The 18,505-nt window shown below is 51.9% G+C and overlaps 1 long non-coding RNA gene across 1 annotated transcript in view; it reads right to left on the bottom strand.

Annotated features, from left to right (window-relative positions):
• The window catches only part of LOC124507806 (uncharacterized), a 277,191-nt gene extending 260,287 nt beyond the window's left edge, over nucleotides 1-16,904 (bottom strand). The window contains exon 1 of the long non-coding RNA XR_006961129.1: nucleotides 16,376-16,904. This is a non-coding gene — a long non-coding RNA (uncharacterized LOC124507806). The remainder of the gene's footprint in view (nucleotides 1-16,375) is intronic.
• Between the last annotated feature and the right edge of the window lie 1,601 nt (nucleotides 16,905-18,505).

The following is an 18,505-nucleotide window of genomic DNA, read 5'->3' as shown; positions in this document are numbered from 1 at the left end:
CTTGTAGTTCTTTAAAAGTGCCCCCCGTTGAAAGCTTTAGAAACTGAGGGTCAGAGGGGTCATCGGCTCAGGCCAGGGGCACACAGCCTCCTGCCTCCAAATCCGGGTCACCTGTCTTCATTTACTACCTGCTCAATGCTTCACCCAGGCCGAGCCAGCAAATGGGTGCTTCTATGCCTAGAAGGAAATACTACATGTCCCCTGGGGGTCACAGGCAAGTCACTGATTTTTTTGCATCAACTTTTAAAGAGATCCAGTCATCCAGCCCTCTCTGCTTCCTGGGCAAAGGAACATCTGGAAGTTTAAACCACTCAACAGCTGGGAGATATCCTTAAAAGGCATAATTGATTACTCCCACAAGGAAAACCACACTGTCAATTTGGGAGGGGGAGGGGCACAACTTGGAAGCTTTCCGTTCTTGCCCGGGAGGGAGGGAGGGAGGGTGTGTGCCCTGAGCTCCCTGACCCACTGGAACAAATGGAAGGAGCCTGCCGCTAATCCACTCTCACTGATTACGTCCCAGCCACACAGAGGTAGCCTTTGTCCAGCATGAGTCAGGTCTGCAGGAGGGGTCGGTGACTGGATAGAAGTTGTCTTTATCCTCTACACTCAGATTCATCCCCAAACAGGCTGAACTGGGAGCACAGAGCAAAATCCAAAGGAGCAACCACACCACTAAAAAAGGCAAAGAATTCTAAACCCCACGTGCTCGGCCCTACCCTTAAACCATATTCCATCCACTGACAGTCCAGAAGGACAAAAGAATGTGGAGGATCCTTGGAGCTGCCGGACGGGACAGGCGATCTGTGGTACAAGGACAAAGGGACATCAGTGTTCCACTCGCAAGCCCCACCAGTTCAGCTTGGGGGGAGGGGGCTTCCCCTAGACTGCTCTGTGCTCCTGGAGGGTGGCTGCCGGTGGGGGCCACTAATAGGCTTCTCAAGTGCCCCCAAGTTCTTCCACCTCGCAAATCTCGACCAACTACCCGGAGCCCCTGAGGTGGAGATAACCTCCAGGCAGGAAAGCGTAACAGTTAAGACGAAAAGATCCTAAAATCAGGCTGCCTGGCTTCAAATCTTAGCTCAGTCCCTACCAATTACCTTGCTGTTACCTTGAAAAGTCACTTACCTCTCCGCCTCAGTTTCCCTGTCGCTAAAACAGGGAAATTCATACTGATCACACAGACTGTAGTAAGGGCTAAACTATAGATTAAATACAAAGGCAGAGCGCTCAGAATGGAGGCTCGCATACAGTGGGAGCTATTTACATGTGCACTAACGTGAGTCCAAAAGGAGGGAAGCAATTAATGTTATTTTTGCAGAGACAGGGGTTAAGCATGGATCCCAAGACTCCAAAACTAGGAATTTAAAAAAAGAAGCAACACTTATAAATGGGCTTTTCATAATGAGAAGCGCTAATAAACACCTTTGTTCATCCAACACTTGCTTACGGACCACCTATTGTGCCCGACACCCTGTACTGGTGTATTTGGGGCTCACAGGCTGGCTGGATAATTACCAGCACTTATATACTTATTAAATGTTTATTTTGAGAGAGAGAGAGAGGGGGAGAATGTAAGCTGGGAGGGGCAGAGAGAGACGAAGAGAAAGAATCTCAAGCAGGCTCCATGCTGTCGGCGCAGAGCCCTCGGTGGGGCTCGAACCCACAAACCGTGAGATCATGACCTGAGCCGAAATCAAGAGCGGGATGCCCAACCGACTGAGCCACCTGGGTGCAACAATAATAACCAGCGCTTACTGAGCACCTACTTCCTGCTGGCTCTGGGGGAAGCTCTGAAAGCACAAAGTCTCTCATTCAGTCCTCATAACACAGTCTCTAGTAGGTGCTATCTACTTTCTAAATTCACAGATGAGGAAACAGGCTCAAGAGAGTAACCCTCCCCAGGAGACGGGAGACTTCTGAAGTCAGAGGCAGGACCAAAACCTACAATGTGTGAACTGGAGGCCCTCACTCTTACTCATCAAGCTGTGTGATGCTTTTCCCTGCTCCTCAAGCGTGTGAACAATTATCTACGGCTTTCCGTGGTCTCTGCCATCAAGTAACAGAACTATTTAAAATGCCAGGCAGAGGGGCGCCTGGGTGGCGCAGTCGGTTAAGCGTCCGACTTCAGCCAGGTCACGATCTCGCGGTCCGTGAGTTCGAGCCCCGCGTCGGGCTCTGGGCTGATGGCTCGGAGCCTGGAGCCTGTTTCCGATTCTGTGTCTCCCTCTCTCTCTGCCCCTCGCCCGTTCATGCTCTGTCTCTCTCTGTCCCAAAAATAAATAAACGTTGAAAAAAAAAAAAAATTTTTTTTAAAATGCCAGGCAGAGGCCCTAGTAGTAAAAAGCCCAGGCTCTGGGCCTGACACAATAAACGAATGAATAAATCTTGCTGAAGAACCGGGTCCTTCTCCTGGAAGAGTGATCTGCCTGCTCTCCTCCCATAATTTGGGCCCGAAGGCTGGAATGTGAAGCGAGGAGTAGCACAGGAATTACATGGCTATTTATTCTTCAGGGAGGCATCCAGGGTGGGGTGGGGCCTCTCAGGAGCCCATTCTATTAGGCTCCAATCAGTTTATCTGGTTCTGAAAGGCTTATCCTGGCTGGGAGTCTGGAAGCCGTGGGCAATCATAAACACACACACACACACACACACCGCAGGAGGGGCCCTGCATTCCTACATTCCATGCAGAAAGGCACTGGGAAATCTGGACAGGAAGAGGGGAAATCCCACTTGGGCAGGTCAAGATCGTCTGGCAGAGCACAGTGGTCCAGCAGGACTGTGAACCTGCCTGGGATCCTGAGCCCACCATAAAGGAGAAGTAACCATGAGTTTAATCATGAGTTAATCATACACTATCTCATTATCTCATTTCAACCTCAAAAGCATCTGGGCTTTTGCCCTCAGTTCACAGCTAAGGAAACTGAGACAGGGAAAAGTTAAGGCCATTGCACAATGAACTAAGTAACAGAATGAGGCAAAGGCAGGAGGGAAACTGTGGCCATCTGCTTCCAGCAACTGAGCTCTTAAGCACCACCCAAGAACCTTTCCTTTTAGCTTACCAATGAAGGTGAACTACTTGGCCAAAGAAATCCCTTCCAGTTTTGAGAGGCCATGATTCTGGGACAATCCGAAAGCGGCACTGGGTCCTAACACCCTAGACACACACTCAGGCGCGCGTGACGAGGCATACGAGACCGCTGCCAGCAGCACTGTTTGTGTGGGGGAAACGACAAAACAACAAAACAAAACAAACAACTCACGTGCCCCCAGAGAACAAATAAAGAAACAGTGGTCTGTTCATATCATGGAAGAGATGACTACCACGGTGAGAAACAGACCACAACAGCGTGCTTCAACGCAGCCCTACCACGGTGGTATTCAGTGGCAAACTGAGCTAGGCATGGCATGCAATTTCTGTAAAGCCCAGAAGGAAGGAAAGAACACAGTACAGTATTGAGGCATGTTCATGCATGTAGTGAAAACAATTTTAAGCAAAGGTGTAATAAGCCCCAAATCCAGGATGATGGTTCCCTCCAGCAGAAGCACTGAAGGCCAGGCGCAAGGGAGACTCGAAAGAAGATGCACTTGCCCTCAGTTCACAGTGATCATTGGCCACATTCCAGTTCCTGAGCAAGCTGGAGGGGTCACAGGCGTCCGCGTACCATCGTGCCTCCCGACTGGCCTACCGATGCCATCCGCTTCTTTTGCGGACATCAATAGAGTATAACAGACTCACTGTTGAAGCCCCATGAAATGTGCTCGCCAGTTCTGTCACCACAAATGTTTGCCACCAAAAGCATTTGCTAGTCATTTATTCTGACAACAATAACAACTCCTGGACAGGCCTTTGATAGGTCAGAACGTCCGGTGTGGGCGCGCCGTGACCCCTGCTATGCCGTTGACTGCCCCATCAGCGAGTACCTTCCCTCACCCAATCTTTACCAGGTACCAGGGCGCTGGGCGCTGGGCACTGGCTCACTCACCGGGACCCCACACAGAAAACACCCCCCACCCCCACTGACTGGGGGGTTCCAGACAGGTGTAGAGGTGGCCCATCAAACACCCTGAAACTCTTTTCTTGGGAACAGTGGGCAAGTAGGTATGTATCAGGTACGGAGGCCTTATCAGCAAGAGGGTTTCCTCTCAACTCCCAGGTCCACTCTCCACCAGGAAAACTGGCAATCCAGGACAACAGACAGTACAAAACTCATTTCCTGTCTGCAGGGCTCACAGTCCTGCTGTCTGTTCCCCGCTCCTGTTTACATCGGGTTTAAGGAGCCAGAGGTGAGGTATGGGGCAGGCCTGATTCACTTCCTCCCCGCCTGCCCCTCCACCTGCCCCCTCAAGATGGGCCTGCTGGACGGGCAGGTCCCCAACCACCTCTGAGAGAAACTGTGAGTTCCCAGGGCCTCAGATGTGGTGCCTGGAAGGGAAGAGGCACGCCCTAAATCTGTTCATCTGAACTCAGTTTCCTCCTGTGTCACCTTTTACAGAGGAAGAAACTCAGCACAGAGACGTGAGGGTCACGCAGCTATGTCGCGGCAGAGTCTGGGGAGACAGAGGCATACACGAGGCCAGGGACATGAAGGAAGGGCCCACCGGACGCTGTCACTTACTTTCGCCCACGCTAGGTGCACGGAGGCACTGACAGGTGTGACCCGGAGGGCAGATGGAGGCAGCACCCCTGGTTTCTTGTTCAGAAATCAGAGGGAGAGAGCGAGGAAGGACAAGGCTGAGCTGGGCACCTGAGTGTTTCCTCTCTGCTGAGCTTCGTCAAAGTGCCCATCACGCCCCCTCCCCCACCAAGTCCTATCTATAATTAGAACAGGTTTATGACACAGAAGAAGCAATTCCTCTAAGTCCTTAACCCGCAATTCACATCACCTAGGCCACTTCCACTCATCCCTCTTCTCTCACAATCTCCATCCAGAGATTGCCTCACTTAGAACCAGAGACCTGGGGTCCTGATATCTAAACGATGCAGCCGAAGTCACAACTGTCCTGCCCTTTCGGAAAGTGCAGAAGAGGGGGATGGGAAAACAGGGGTGGGAATAAAGAGAAACCCCATCTAAGCAAGAGGATTCAGGTTTCTATTTCCTGGGTGTCTGAGTTCATGGGCCAGTCTCTGCACTCTGACCGGGGTTCCAATCTTTGAAGAGCTATATGAACTTGGGCGAGTCAGCCAGGTCCTCTGAACCTCAGCTTGTCCCATCTGGAAAATGGAGCTGACAGTGGTCCCTATCGCATAAGGAAGCACTGAGCAGCACAGGGCTGATGCAGGTCAAGTGCCTGCAACTGCATCCCTCACACAGAGGGCTCAGCTACTGTCAGTGACACACTACTATTACCACTACAGACCCTTGCCATCACCCAAAAGGACGATCAGTGTTCCCATTCTGAGATCAGCCCTGTGAAGGCTAACCCATCTCTACCTACTCTGCTCCACCCCACCAACCCCGTCCATTACCCCTCTCACCTTAACCTAGCAGCCTTTCCAAACCAACCACCCGATCCCCGGAGACCCATCGAGTCACCTGTTCCCCGAAGCCTTGCCTTGTGGTCAGCTGCTTGGCTCCCCGGGCTCCAGCACCATCCAGTCCACATCCGAGAACCTCCAACTCACTCTGGTGCTGTCGGCACGTACAAAATCCCATGTACGTATCCCTGCACCGGACTCGGTGGGGAGGGTCTCAGAGGGATCCCCCAGCTCTTCTCACCCACAGGGACGCAAGCCCAGGGCAGTGCCTGCACGTGAGACACGCACTGAACGCCGGGTGGTTGCATTTAGCTGCTCAAGTGCAATCTTCACGTGTACTAAGTTCATATTTATCATTTACATGAAATGACGTGGGGAAAGTTCTTAACACTGGTGCAACAGTCGGGGCTTGGTATCTATGCTATAGGATTTTCATACAGCAATTAGTAATACTAAGTTCCATGACACTGCATCAGAATGACATTAATGCTACATTATCACGGCAGCGCTTCTGCTCTCGCTCTGTCTCTCTCAGAGGCAGGGGCTAGACCTCCCATGCTGTAAACTCCATAGTTCCCCTAGGTTACTCCCCAGGGCCTCTGTGTGCAGGTCCGGGCCCACAGGAAGCTCCTGCAGCTGCCCACCACGTCCTTGTTGAGATTCTCCTGCGCGGTGCTCACAAAGATGAGATGGGAAACGCTGTCCCAAACGGGAGGAGGCTTTTCTCCCCATGGTAGCTGGTTGGTTGGTTTCTTGAACAACTTTGCTACGACAGCTCACTGTAAATGAAGAGAAATCTGAAAATCACGTGTGTTGCCCTGGCAGAAATCAGCCATCACTAACCAACCGGGAGGGCAAGAGCCGGTGAGCTGCCTGGAAACCATCCTCGTCACTGCTAAGTAACAGCCCACCGACACCGCGGGATCCAGCGGGAGGCAAAAGGACTGGCTTCCTCAGGGAAAAAAAAAAAAAAAAAGAAAAAGCCAACATGTGTTGAGGGGGCAGAGAGGGAACAGGGACAGGAAAGGAGCAGTCTAGAATAGAAGAAGCAATTACTTTTCCAGGCACACGCAGCCCATCACAAAAGTATGTAAGGGTCTGAAGAAGCATTTCAGAATAATGCGGGCAAACTGTGCTACAGGGAAAAGCGTTAACACCTTATCTTCAGGGAGGTGCTCGCCCCCGGTGCAGCATTAAGGATTTAAGCGGGGAGAACCCCCGTGGCATGCCAGGTCCCGACCAGGCTCCGGGGGCACAGAAAAGCATGTCCTGTCTGCTCCTGCAATGACAGAGCCACAGCAATGGATGCAAACTGCTGGCTCAGGGGCCACATCTGCCCCCACGTGTGTGTTTATTTTGGAGACAGAAAGGACTTCTGCCTGGAGAGCAGAGTTGGAAGGGATCCAGGTGGGACTGAAGAGGTAGCCGGCGGCCTTCCAAATAAGCTGGGGCACTTGGACTTTATCCCACAGTGATAAGGAGCTATGGAAGGTTTTGAACAGAGGCAGGGATGAGATCAGAGTGCCATTTCAGAGAGATCGGTCCACATGTGGTGTCCTGGGCGAGGAGTCTCCAAAGAACACTCTAGCTAATATAGCTGAGAGTGCCCTCTTGTCGGATTGGCTTTTCCCATTTTTTTCAAAAGGTAAGAGAAAAAAACAAAAGGTCCTCTGTGTGGAAAGTCCCCTGTTATTTATGGGAGAGCAGCTGGAGCAGACAGAGGCCCTTTCCCGCATTCATACTGACAGGGTTTATTCCATAGCCCCACTTAAGTAATGATTCATCCAACCGGGGCTGGACGCAGCCTTGGGATCACTTCAGCCAATCTTCCCACTTAGAGACAAAGAGAGCTCCTAGCCTTGTGGTGCGTTGCTTCTTATAAAACAGATTCGTGCATCTGGTCCATAAGAAAAATCCAGGCAAAGGCAAAGGCCAGACTGTCCCGGCCAGGTCTGTCCTCAGAGGACACGGCCAGTAGGGACCTGGGGCCCCACCTGCAGGCTGTCTCCCCTGCCCCTTTACAGAGGCGCCTTCCCCCCGTGGGAGCACCTGGGGGGAGGAGCGTGGAGACCCCCTGGCCGGAGCCTCCTGGGTCCTCCCCGCACCAAAGGCACTATCCCTTCCCTATCATCTCTCTGGACATTCCATACGTGCTTTCTCAATCAGAAAGGCATTCCCTGCATAGTTAGTCGTTAAAAAGGAAAAGCAAAGGGTTTTTAAACAAGCAAGAGGTGACCAAGGAATGGGGAGATCACTGTTTCAGTAACTGTTGCACACGGACATGGTTTTGGAAGACGCCGTTCAGACGGTACGATAAGGTTTTCACATTTTATACCTGGAGGTTTCCCAACACTCTTGACCCTGGTTATGCAATATTCTCGCCTTGGGTCCCCCCGTTAAGACCAGACATCATCGACATCACAGCTCCAGAACTGCCTCCTGGGAACCCCCACCTCCCACAGCCTGTCCTCCTGCCCTCCTTCTGGCCAGAGCAAACTTTGCAGAGGGCAGACTAGATCCCGAAACTCAAAGACTGGAAAGTCTTTAATTTCTCCCCAGTTTTAGTCTGAGTACCTCCTGCGTCACAGGCCTGCAGTGAGCAGGGACTGAGCAGCCCAGCGAATGCGAGCCGTGGAGCTGGGCAAGAACCCAGCCCTCACCCACCCCAAACTCCAGGCTGAGTGCTGTCCGCCCTGTGGACACCTTGGGCACAGGGCACAGCACGGTTTCTCCAGTCAGAGGCAGCTGGTAGATATGGGGCTTGAACGATACTGAAGGTTAGGAATCACTGGATTCTTCCAGAAGATTGGCATCTGCAGATTCATTCCTAACAGTCACGTCTCATTCAGAGAAGCAGCCATCTGGGAAACTGGAACGGGTTTCAGTCCCTTTCCCCACTACCCCTAACTAACTCCTGTTTGTGCTTTATGACTCAGCTTAGGGGTCACCTCCTCCAGGAAGCATTTTGCCTGTCTATAATCTTCTTTTAAAAAGCACTCAAAGTCAAGTTAAAGTACCTTTGACCCTCAGGGCCAGCCCATCCCCTCTCTCCTCCCAAGATGACAACAACAGTGAGTTCAATCTAAATCTTGCCGGCCCATTTTTCAGACACTCACATCCATCTCTAAGTATCCTCAAGTAACAGACAGCATGAGCTGTGAATTCCCAGCCTGGCAGGGCAGCGAGGCTGCGCCCGTTTCTGACTTGACTTCATGCTGTCAACCATCTCTCAGGGCGACCTCACGTGCTCGCGAGCAGAATCGGGGGACCCTGTGCCACACAGCCTCGCCAAGACTTGAGTCAGACTTCCTATTCCGGGTGCATTTTAAACCATGAAAAAATGTGGCCCCTCGAAACAACTCAAACACCCTCCAGCTGGAGGATGAACACTGAAACAGCGGCACATCCGTGGACAGACCGCTCCCGGGCCGTCTCAACCCGCGAGCCGCTGGTTCCTGCAGCAACTCGGCCGAGCCTCCCACGCCTCAGGCTACGAGAGAAGAACCAGACTCCGAGGGCAACACACTGTCTGATTCCGTTTATGCGAAAAGGGCCAAAGTGTCAGGTCAGAGAGGGAAGTATCCGTTGTCAGCGGCTGGGGGCGGGGGAGCAAACTGAAAGGGGCCGGAGGGGAGTCTGGGGACCATGGAAATGGTCCGCTCCTCGACAGTGATGATTAAGGACGGTGTTACCCAGCTGTGTGCGTGTTTACGAAAACGCCTCGTGCTGTGCCCCAAAGCAGAGGACATCTGCCGGACAGACACCAGACCTCAACCAGCTCGATCCCGCCTTGGCCAGTGAGATTCAGACTCTTTCCACATGCCCTGCTGACTTTGCTTTCTTCTTTTGAGAAGCACCGCTTCCTGTCTTTTTCCTACTTTGCTATGAGGTCGGTTGGCTTTCTGTTGCTGACTTTGGGGAACCCTTTATCCTCATTATTATAGCTTTTTGTGCTTAGATGTGCTTTCTCCTTTAATATCTGGTCACAGGTATCAATCTTTCCCTTTCCGTGTGTGCTTTGCTCCTTCTCTGGTGATCTCCCAGCCAGTTCTCTGTGTCTCACTGCAATGCAGGATTTCAACACTGACCCTTTCATCCCAAATAAACTATCTTCTCGCATTATTCTATTCATATTCTCTCACATTCCTTATAATAACGGGGTTTTTTATGGATGCATTGTGTCTCCCCCATTACATAGTAGGCTCCCTGAGAACAGGTACCATATCTGCTGATCACTACTGAATGCCCAAAGCCTAGAACAATGCTCAGCACCCAATGGGCATTCCACAAATAGTGGCTGAATAAATAAAAGTAAAGAAAAAAAACTAATGCAAGTGTATGTGCTGCATACAAACATGCGGGCATGTAACACACACGATACATGAATATTAATGACATTCCAAGGCATCATTGACATCAACAAACATCACACCTCTCACCAGGAAGCAGCAACTTGGCTTCAGGGCCAATCTCATGAGCGGCAATAGTTACCTAACATTTTCAAAATATTGAGACGCTATGATATATAAGCCTAAGACTGAGGATTTACAAAAAAAAAAAAAAAAAAAAAAGATTTAACCAAAGAATAGAAACCTTAGAAACCTTGATACTATATATAGAAAGTCTATTATGGAGCTGAACCTCCAAATAAGAAGAATGATTATTTGAGCGATGAAACAGCCACTGAGCAGAAATGTAATCTGTGCAATAAAAATAACACAGACAGGGCATACAACGCAGTCAGGAATGCTTATTACCTGATGATAACCGGGACAAGTCGGGACGCAAACACGTACACCAGAAAGACAGCAGCAGCAATAAAGGCAAAACACTGACTGTATTTCACTCAAGAAATTATGTTTAACTTTTCTCGACCTTTTCCCAAGGTTTCCCGGGATAAGCTCCCATCTCTTTCCCATAAGGAAAGCTGCATTTCCCGTCACAGTTCTGTCTGCCAAGGGACTGGAATCCTCCACTCAGGGACCTCCTTCCTGAAACCCACCCCTCCATGTGCACTCGTCGTCTCTCTCTCTCTGTAAGTGTAAAATTTGGAAAAGTACTCCTTGGTTATAATCCTCGGAAAGCGCCCAGAGTTTGCAGGACCCACTTAAACCCACTTCTGCCTGGTCATTGAGGCTCTGGAGAGCCCCTCACCCGGCTGCCTCTTAGCAATCTGCCTCTCTCTCCCGCCCTGGGAGCTTCTTCAAGTCAGAGCTGGGTTCTCATTCACTGCAGCATCCCTGTGCCCACACTCGCTCACTCGCTCGCTCACTCACTCACTCGTTTCCCTGCGTGACTACCGCATCCCAGGCACTGTTCTAGAACCGCCCTATCCGACAGAAACAGAACGTGAGTCGCTTGCCCTTTCGCATTTTCTACCAGCCACATTTTTAAGAAGTTAAAAGAAACGGGTGAAATTGATCTTAATAATGTACTTAAGCCAATATAATATCCAAAGTATCATTTCAATATACAATCAACATTAAAGAATTCATTAATGGGATATTTTACGGTCTTGATACGAAGTCTTTGAAAGTTTACATGTACATAACATCTCCATTCAGACCAGCTTCTTTCAAGTGCTCAGTGGCCACGTAAGGCTGGTGGCTACCCCACGGGACAGACGGTGCAGTTTCAGATGCTTGGGACTCAGCAGTGACCAGTGCAGAAGCCCGTTACTTGTAAAGCCGTGTCCACCGCTACCTGCCTGGACCAAGCACCTGAGATACCTGCGTGTTCACCCCTGGAGCCCTGGCTTCTGGCTCTGATTTCGGCCCTTCTGTGCACCGCAGCCAGACCAACCGCTCCAAAAGCTAAGTCACGTCCAATCCGTTTGCATCTAAAACCCTTCAATGGCCCATTTTACCAAGGCAAGCACAAGGCGACAGATGTTAACCAGACTGGTTGTGGTGCATGTCATGATACACACAAGGCACGGAATGAACAGGATGACACCAGAGCCGAAGGGAATGGGATAGGTCAATTACACCTCAATTAAAAAGAAAAAAAAAGACCACGCCTTCTGAGAGGCCTGCGGACTGCTCCCGCCCGGCTCCCCCTTTGGCCTCTGTCCCCCTGGCTCACGCTACTCCAGTTCATTCTTCTTGGTGCTCTTTCATCGCACAGGCTCCCCGATGCCCTCGCCCTCTACGCGGGCTCTCCCCAGGACCCGTAACACCCTCCTCTAGACGAGCCTCCTTCACCTCCTTCAAGGCTGCTCCAGTGTCTGCTTCTTGATGGAGCACGCATGCCCTGCCTGACCAGGCAGGTCAACACCACAGCCCAGCTCAGCCCTCCAGACCCTCACCTGCTCTACTTGCTCCCGGAGGACACGTTACCATCTAAGACGCTATTAATGTCCTTATTTATCATGTCTACCGCTTCTTATCTGCCTCTCCGAGCTATAACGCAAGCACCACACGGACAGAAATCCCTTTCTATTGTTCCTTCACGCATCTCCACCATCTGGAACGGTGCATGGCACAGAGCAGGCACACATATTTGCAGGCTACATATCTGCGGAATTAAAGACAACGAATGAAGGCATTGTAAGCCCTCAGCCTTACAGAATTTACAATTTAGTGAGAGAAGACAGATATACGGTATATCGGGTAATAAGTATTGTCCTAGTTTGTGCGGGCTGAATACTATAGACTGGGCAGTTCAAACGATAGAAATTTCCTTTCTCATAGTTCTGGAAGCCAGATCATGATCCTGGCAAACTGGCTTCTGGTGAGAGCTCTTTTCCTGGCTTATAAATTCACTTTCTTTCTATGTCCTCACGCAGAGAGAGGAAGAAAGCTGGCTGGGATATCTTCTTACAAAGGTTCTAACCCCATCGTGAGGACCCTGCCCTAAAGTCCTCATCTATCCCTAAATGCCTCTCAAAGGCCCCACCTCCAAATACCATCACGTTGGGGGTTGAGGTTTCAACTCAGGAATTTTGGAAGGACACAAACATTCAGTCCATAACAAGCACCATGGAGGAAAATCTCAGGAGGGGAAATGGGAGAGTATAAATATAGCAACTACCACTTACATAGTAACTACCGCATGCCAGGCCTTGTGCAAAGCACCTTCCGCCTGACGGGACACTGGGGCCAGGGCCACTTTGCACTGCAGTGGGTGCAATTTTTGCCTCCACTGTCTCCCCGTGTTCCACATCTCCCCCTGGGGACCACCCTGCCCCCACTGTGTGGTCTGGACTAGAAAGGAAGCTATAGGAGGGCAGGGATATTTCTCTCCCGCAGCTGGAACAGAACCGCAGCAACTGCTCAGGAGATGAATGAACGGATCAATCAATCTTGAGCAGAGTAACAAAGTTACCAGGAAAAGGGAGACCTAAAGAATAATAAATAACAACAACTGCTCTTATGTCTTCTTCAAGAGCTTACTTCCTCTGTGCTAAGTGCTCTGCACCACCCCTGGGAGGGAAAACCCATTCTCCCTGCAGAGCAGCAGAGACAAGTAACCTGCAAAGACAGGCTCACTGGTGCGGGACACCCCCCATCCCTGTCCTTTCTGAGACCTGCTTCTGCAGATTCCCTGATCTCTTATCTCTTTCTTACTCCTAACAGCCAGCGTTTCTCTCAGATGCTTGCAAAGACCTCTAATGAAGTCACTGCCATCTCATCATCTGTGTAACCAGAATGTTCCCTTTACACATTAAAATGTATTCAGAAACCACTACTCCAAGCAGCCACAGGAAGTAATGAAACCCATTAATTGTAGCAGTAATATTAGCCAACTTTTACTGAAGGTTTACTATGAGCCCAAATATTCTGCTGGATACCTGCTGCCCATCCTCTACTCCTTCCTCTGCACAGCAACCCGTGAAGCTGGTATTTTATCGTCCCAATTTTACAGATGAGGAAACTGAGGCTTACAGAGGTGAAGCAACTTGCCCCAAAGTAACCCTGGTCTGCACAACCCCTTGTATGTCCCCAGATGCCTTCTGCTGCTGCTTGGTTTCCTTCTCTGCCTTCAGTGTCCATTTGCTTGGGGCAAACCCTTCACTTCCCACCATGTGGGGCTGTTTCATAGGCTAAGACAGCGACTGCAGACTGGGGGCTGCTTGTATCCTTGAAAACAAAGCAGTTCTTTTTTTTTTTTTTTTTCCCTTAAGTTTATTTATTTATTTTGAGAGAGAGAGAGAATGAGAGAATATCAAGCAGGCTCTGCACTGTCAGCCAGGAGCCTGATGTGGGGCTCAAACTCAAGAACTGTGACATCATGACCTGAGCCGAAATCTAGAGATGCTCAACGGACTGAGCCATCCAGGCGCCCCTGAAAACAGAGCAGTTCTTGACAGTCACCCGATTCAACTAAGTACCAGGGCTGTGGCAGCCACCAGACAGGTGAAGAACACCACCGGCCCCACTCACTCCCCCCTCACTCTCAAGCTGCTTAGGGTCAACAAGGGAAAAAGAGGCAGGTAAACAAGGAATCCTGGGGTTCAGACTACCCACCAGACACCAGCAAAACACCACCCTATACCTTCACCGTACCCCCACCCCCCCCCAAAAGAGGAAGAGAAAATAAAGGAAAGGCAATTCAGAATCCTGCCGTTAAAAAATTGGCCGAGACAATTTCGGCCTCGTGAATGGAAGTCCTGCGTTTTGTGGCCCATGCTGTTATTGTTTCTACCCACCACAGTCTCTATATGGGGAGGTTCAGGGACTACAAGAGCTACACACGCTCAGGGTAACGGCAGGGACCCCGAACAGTTGCGGGGAGTGTGAGGGAGGGGAAGATGGGATCACTGGCCAGAAGAACCCTATCTCCCATCTGCTGTGGATGTTGATCGTAACTGAACGCTGGTCACAAAGCCAGGCAGGGTGCCTGGATGTGGCACTTTGCAAATGCTCATGGATTCTGCACCATGTCTCAGGCTCCTGCCTGGACCCCAGAGGCTTTGTTCCCCAGACCCTGGGGCCAGAGCCTTCCAGACACTAAAGGCCGTACTGGCTCCTTGGCTGCACTATAAGCAGCCTGCTCCCCCAGAGCGAAAGAGGCAGGCAGCCAGAGGAAGGGGTGTCTTTGGGTAGGATGTTGGGTTTCTATCCTGCCTGTGTCCTTCTGCTCCAGGCCAACAAGCATCTTTTGCTCGTTTTTTTTTTTTAATTTTTTTTTCAACGTTTTTATTTATTTTTGGGACAGAGAGAGACAGAGCACGAACGGGGGAGGGGCAGAGAGAGAGGGAGACACAGAATCGGAAACAGGCTCCAGGCTCCGAGCCATCAGCCCAGAGCCCGACGCGGGGCTCGAACTCACGGACCGCGAGATCGTGACCTGGCTGAAGTCGGACGCTTAACCGACTGCGCCACCCAGGCGCCCCTTTTGCTTGTTTTTTATTTCACTGCCCCCTAACTTCCGGGAGCCGGCCCTGGGCCGAATCCCGATGGCTCCATTGTGCCCCAGCTGTGTGACCAGAAGAGCTCTTTTCGAACTTCTCTGAGCTGTGGGTTCTTCATCTGCAAAATAACGGCAATAATAATAATAATCCTATTTTATATGATTACTGGGAGATTAAAGGAGATAATATATTTATAGCATTTAGAACTGAGGCTGGCCCACAATAAGAACCCCATCACGGCTAGACATTTTATTATAATTGCCTGGTGAGGTTGTAAGGGGCATAAAATGCAAAGAACATGCTTGACATGATATACAGTTTCCTGTTATTACAGGAACTACTATCATTGTTATTATTACTCCTGCTATTAATTCCTTAGATTACTTGGAAAAACATGAGAGACAGAAGAGGCAGCTATCAGAGCACCATCTGAGCAATATTCTCCAGGAAGGCCCAGAATTTTTGAGGTTTACTAGGCAGGGAGAGTGTAGAAGTGCCTGTCAATGGGACTCATCAACGGTCAAAATGACTCCAGATTGTTGCACTGTTCCCACCTTGGAGCAGGGTCCCCCTACAGACACGGGATATATAAACAAGGGAGTCCTGGTCTCTTAAAGAAATCACAAACCAGCATCAGGAGAGAAAGAAAAATAACGAAAACAAGAACAAAAGCAAAAACAAGGAGAGTGATGTGTCTACAGCCACCTATGAAAGGGAATACAAAATAAAAAGCCCAAGTATCCAGGAGAGCATCTGACCTCGAGCAAGCACACTTGGGTACAGCCTTTGGCAAGACCCAGGGCCACCTCGACAAACATACTGGACCAGCAACTATCCAAGGTGCTCGGCTTCCTCAGGAAAGGGATGGCTTGCCGTTGGTCTGACTAAATTCAGGGACACAAACGCAAAGATGAAGTGGGGGACGACTTACTTATCACCCGGGAGACTCTTTAGCTGAGCTGTGAGAGAAATGTCCATCTCAGGCAGTCAGAAGGCCCCAAACCCAGCCAGCCTGCCTGCCAGCCATTCCAGAAAAAACACCCAAAACACAAGGGATTGACTGGATGTGGACAGTGAGAATTCACCCGAGTTTTTGACCAGCGATCAGAGACCAGTGCGTGGGGGGGCGGGGGGGGGGGCTGATATTTCAGAACTGAGAAAAAGAACTCCCTCTTTCCAACCCCAAGAAAGCTCCAGCCACGGACAGAAAGCACACACCAGACAGCATGGGGGAGAGGGGGAGGGGAGAGGGAGGAAGAGAGAGGAAAATCCGAAAAAAGAGGCTGGTTTCGTCTACTTTTCAAGAGAAGCCTGGTTTATGCAACATTCTGCACTCAAAAGTAAGTAAAGCAACAACAGTAAAAAGCACCCTTAACCAGGCACGACAACAATGCGACCACACACTAAATCCCCTCTAGGAGTTCGGTGGGTACAGCATTACGGTCGGCACCGGGCCCACCCAACCTTCCCATCACCGGACCCACACACAGAACTCCAGGCGGGCTGTCTGCCACCGGCCGAGACCATGAGGCAGTCCTCACCTCTAAGACGCGACTCCCTTCCAACGGCAGAGACCAGGCCACGAGGCTCTGCCCAGCCAGGGATTCTGTTTGTCCGTCTGCTGCTTCCAGGAAGGTTTCTCTCCTAATAAATCTTTCAGGAAGTTTCCACTCAGGGTTCAGAAGATCCATACAACCACCTTCTCCACCGGTTAGGGTTTTAGAAAGATTGGCTGTGACCACAGGACTGTGTCAAGTGAACAAGCCTCAACTTGTCAACGCCAGTATGCAAAATAGGTCTGCAACATCCTATGACTAACAGCAGAGCAGACACAGTCCCCACATCCTCAAGGCTCCCGCCCCCCCAGCACACACACAAACCCACGTTTCTCCAGGGCTTGCTTGCTCCAGCAGCAAAACAGCTCCGGGAGCCAGGACTCAGGGTGGTGGAGTGGGCCGCTGGGGGTTGCCAGGCTCTCTTTGGAAAACCTGAGGCCAGAAAGGAAAACCAAAACTTCACCCTCTTCTCCCTAAAAGCCCTCACAAGAGATTTCCTCTCTTCTCTCATCTTCTAGAAGGGCCAGGGGTCAGGGGCTCCAGCGAACAGAAGAATATTCCACGCTTACAGAGCATCAGGAAAATTCACAGTGTATCCGGGCACCGGACTCTTGCAGCCTCATGGCTGCCCTTCCTGAAAGTCAATACCCACCCCCAACACTGGCGAAAATAAGAGCGCGTGAGTCTGGGGAGGGTAAACACAATTAAACCAACAAGCCATCCGAAAAGAATGACCATGATAAGGCTGTGGGGCCACCCAACAAATCTGTAAATGCGAGGCAAAAGCAGAGAAAGTTTCAAAAAGCACTTTCGAAAATCATCTGGGGGGAGTGGGGGGGGGAGGAGGATGGTCAAGGATGGAGGGAGCATCATATGGTTCACAGATCTCTCGTTTCTCAAAAGGGGCCTGCAAACCACATCTGCGACCCCAAATCCGTACTGATTGGAGGAGGTCTATTCTTAGGTGTTAGGTAACAATACACCTCCCATCAAGTGCACAAAACCGGAATTCTCTCTATGCATGCCTGGGCCATTTGATGTCTCCCCCTGCACCCACCCCTCCCACCCCCCCCCACCAACGCCCAAAACTCACCGCCACTCTGAGTCTGGTGATGAGGAAAGTACACGGTTAACAAGCACACACGGGAATCCGAAAGCCCCTTCCCTCCGTCCAACTAACTACTCATTGCGCATCCCAACCCGCCAGGCCAAGGCTTTCGAGTTCCCAGAAACGCAGAGGGCAAAATTCTAACTTACTGGAAGGTGGATCCCGCCGCGTCTCGGCAGGTCGCCGGCGCTGCCAACATCCTCTCGGCGTGGAAATCCGCTCGGGGGGCCCGGGGGGTGCCGGGGCCCGTCCCCGCGCGCGGCCCCTCGCCGCCCGTCCGGGTCCAGGCCGCCCCGAGCCCGCCCGGCCCGCGGGCCCATGTGCTCGGCGGCCGCACGCGCTCTGCCCGCTGGAGCGCGGGGCTGGCGGGCGGCCCGTGACGTCACGGCGGCTCGCGCTCGGGCCGCGGGGGAGGGGGAAGCGCGCGCCGCCCGGCCGGCCGCGTGCGTCCTCGGGCCCCGCGCGCCCCGCGCGCCCCGGCCCCGGCTCCCCGCCGCCCCGCGCGCCCCCACCCCCTGCCCGCCGCCGGGGCAGCGCGCGGGACGCGGAGCCGCGGAGGGCTGAGCGAGGAGGCGGGGCGGGCCGTGGCCACCGATGGCCCAGATGGCGCTGGGAGGGAGGGGGGAGGGAGGGGGGAGGGGGGAGGAGGAGGAGGGACGGGAGGGGTGGGGTGGGGAGGTAGGGAGAGAACCCTTCGCACCGGGCGGGGGTCCCGGCTGCGCTGGCGCGGGGGCCGGAGCGAGCCGGCGCGAACCCCACGGGGATGCTTGCACACGGGAGCGCCGCGATTTCTGCACTCGCGTTCCCAGCCCTGCTCCCTACCCCGGCGTCCTGGGAGCTGGGAGTCTTCCCACTCGCCGGATGGGGAAGGCGAGGTCAGTGAATTACAAGATGCTCTGAGATGGGGGGGAAGACCCCTGCCTTAGCTCCATCCCTAGTGATCCGAGCGCCTCCATGGGTACCACCCAGCATCCGAGGGCCTGGTGCGAAGGGCGCACCTTCCCACC

The sequence above is a fragment of the Lynx rufus genome, unplaced genomic scaffold, assembly GCF_022079265.1.
Source record: "Lynx rufus isolate CCGP_SWC_20201006 ecotype Redwood Valley unplaced genomic scaffold, mLynRuf1.p SCAF_12, whole genome shotgun sequence".
NCBI classification, from domain to species: Eukaryota; Metazoa; Chordata; class Mammalia; order Carnivora; family Felidae; genus Lynx; species Lynx rufus.
This window is presented reverse-complemented; position numbering and strand designations above follow the sequence as displayed.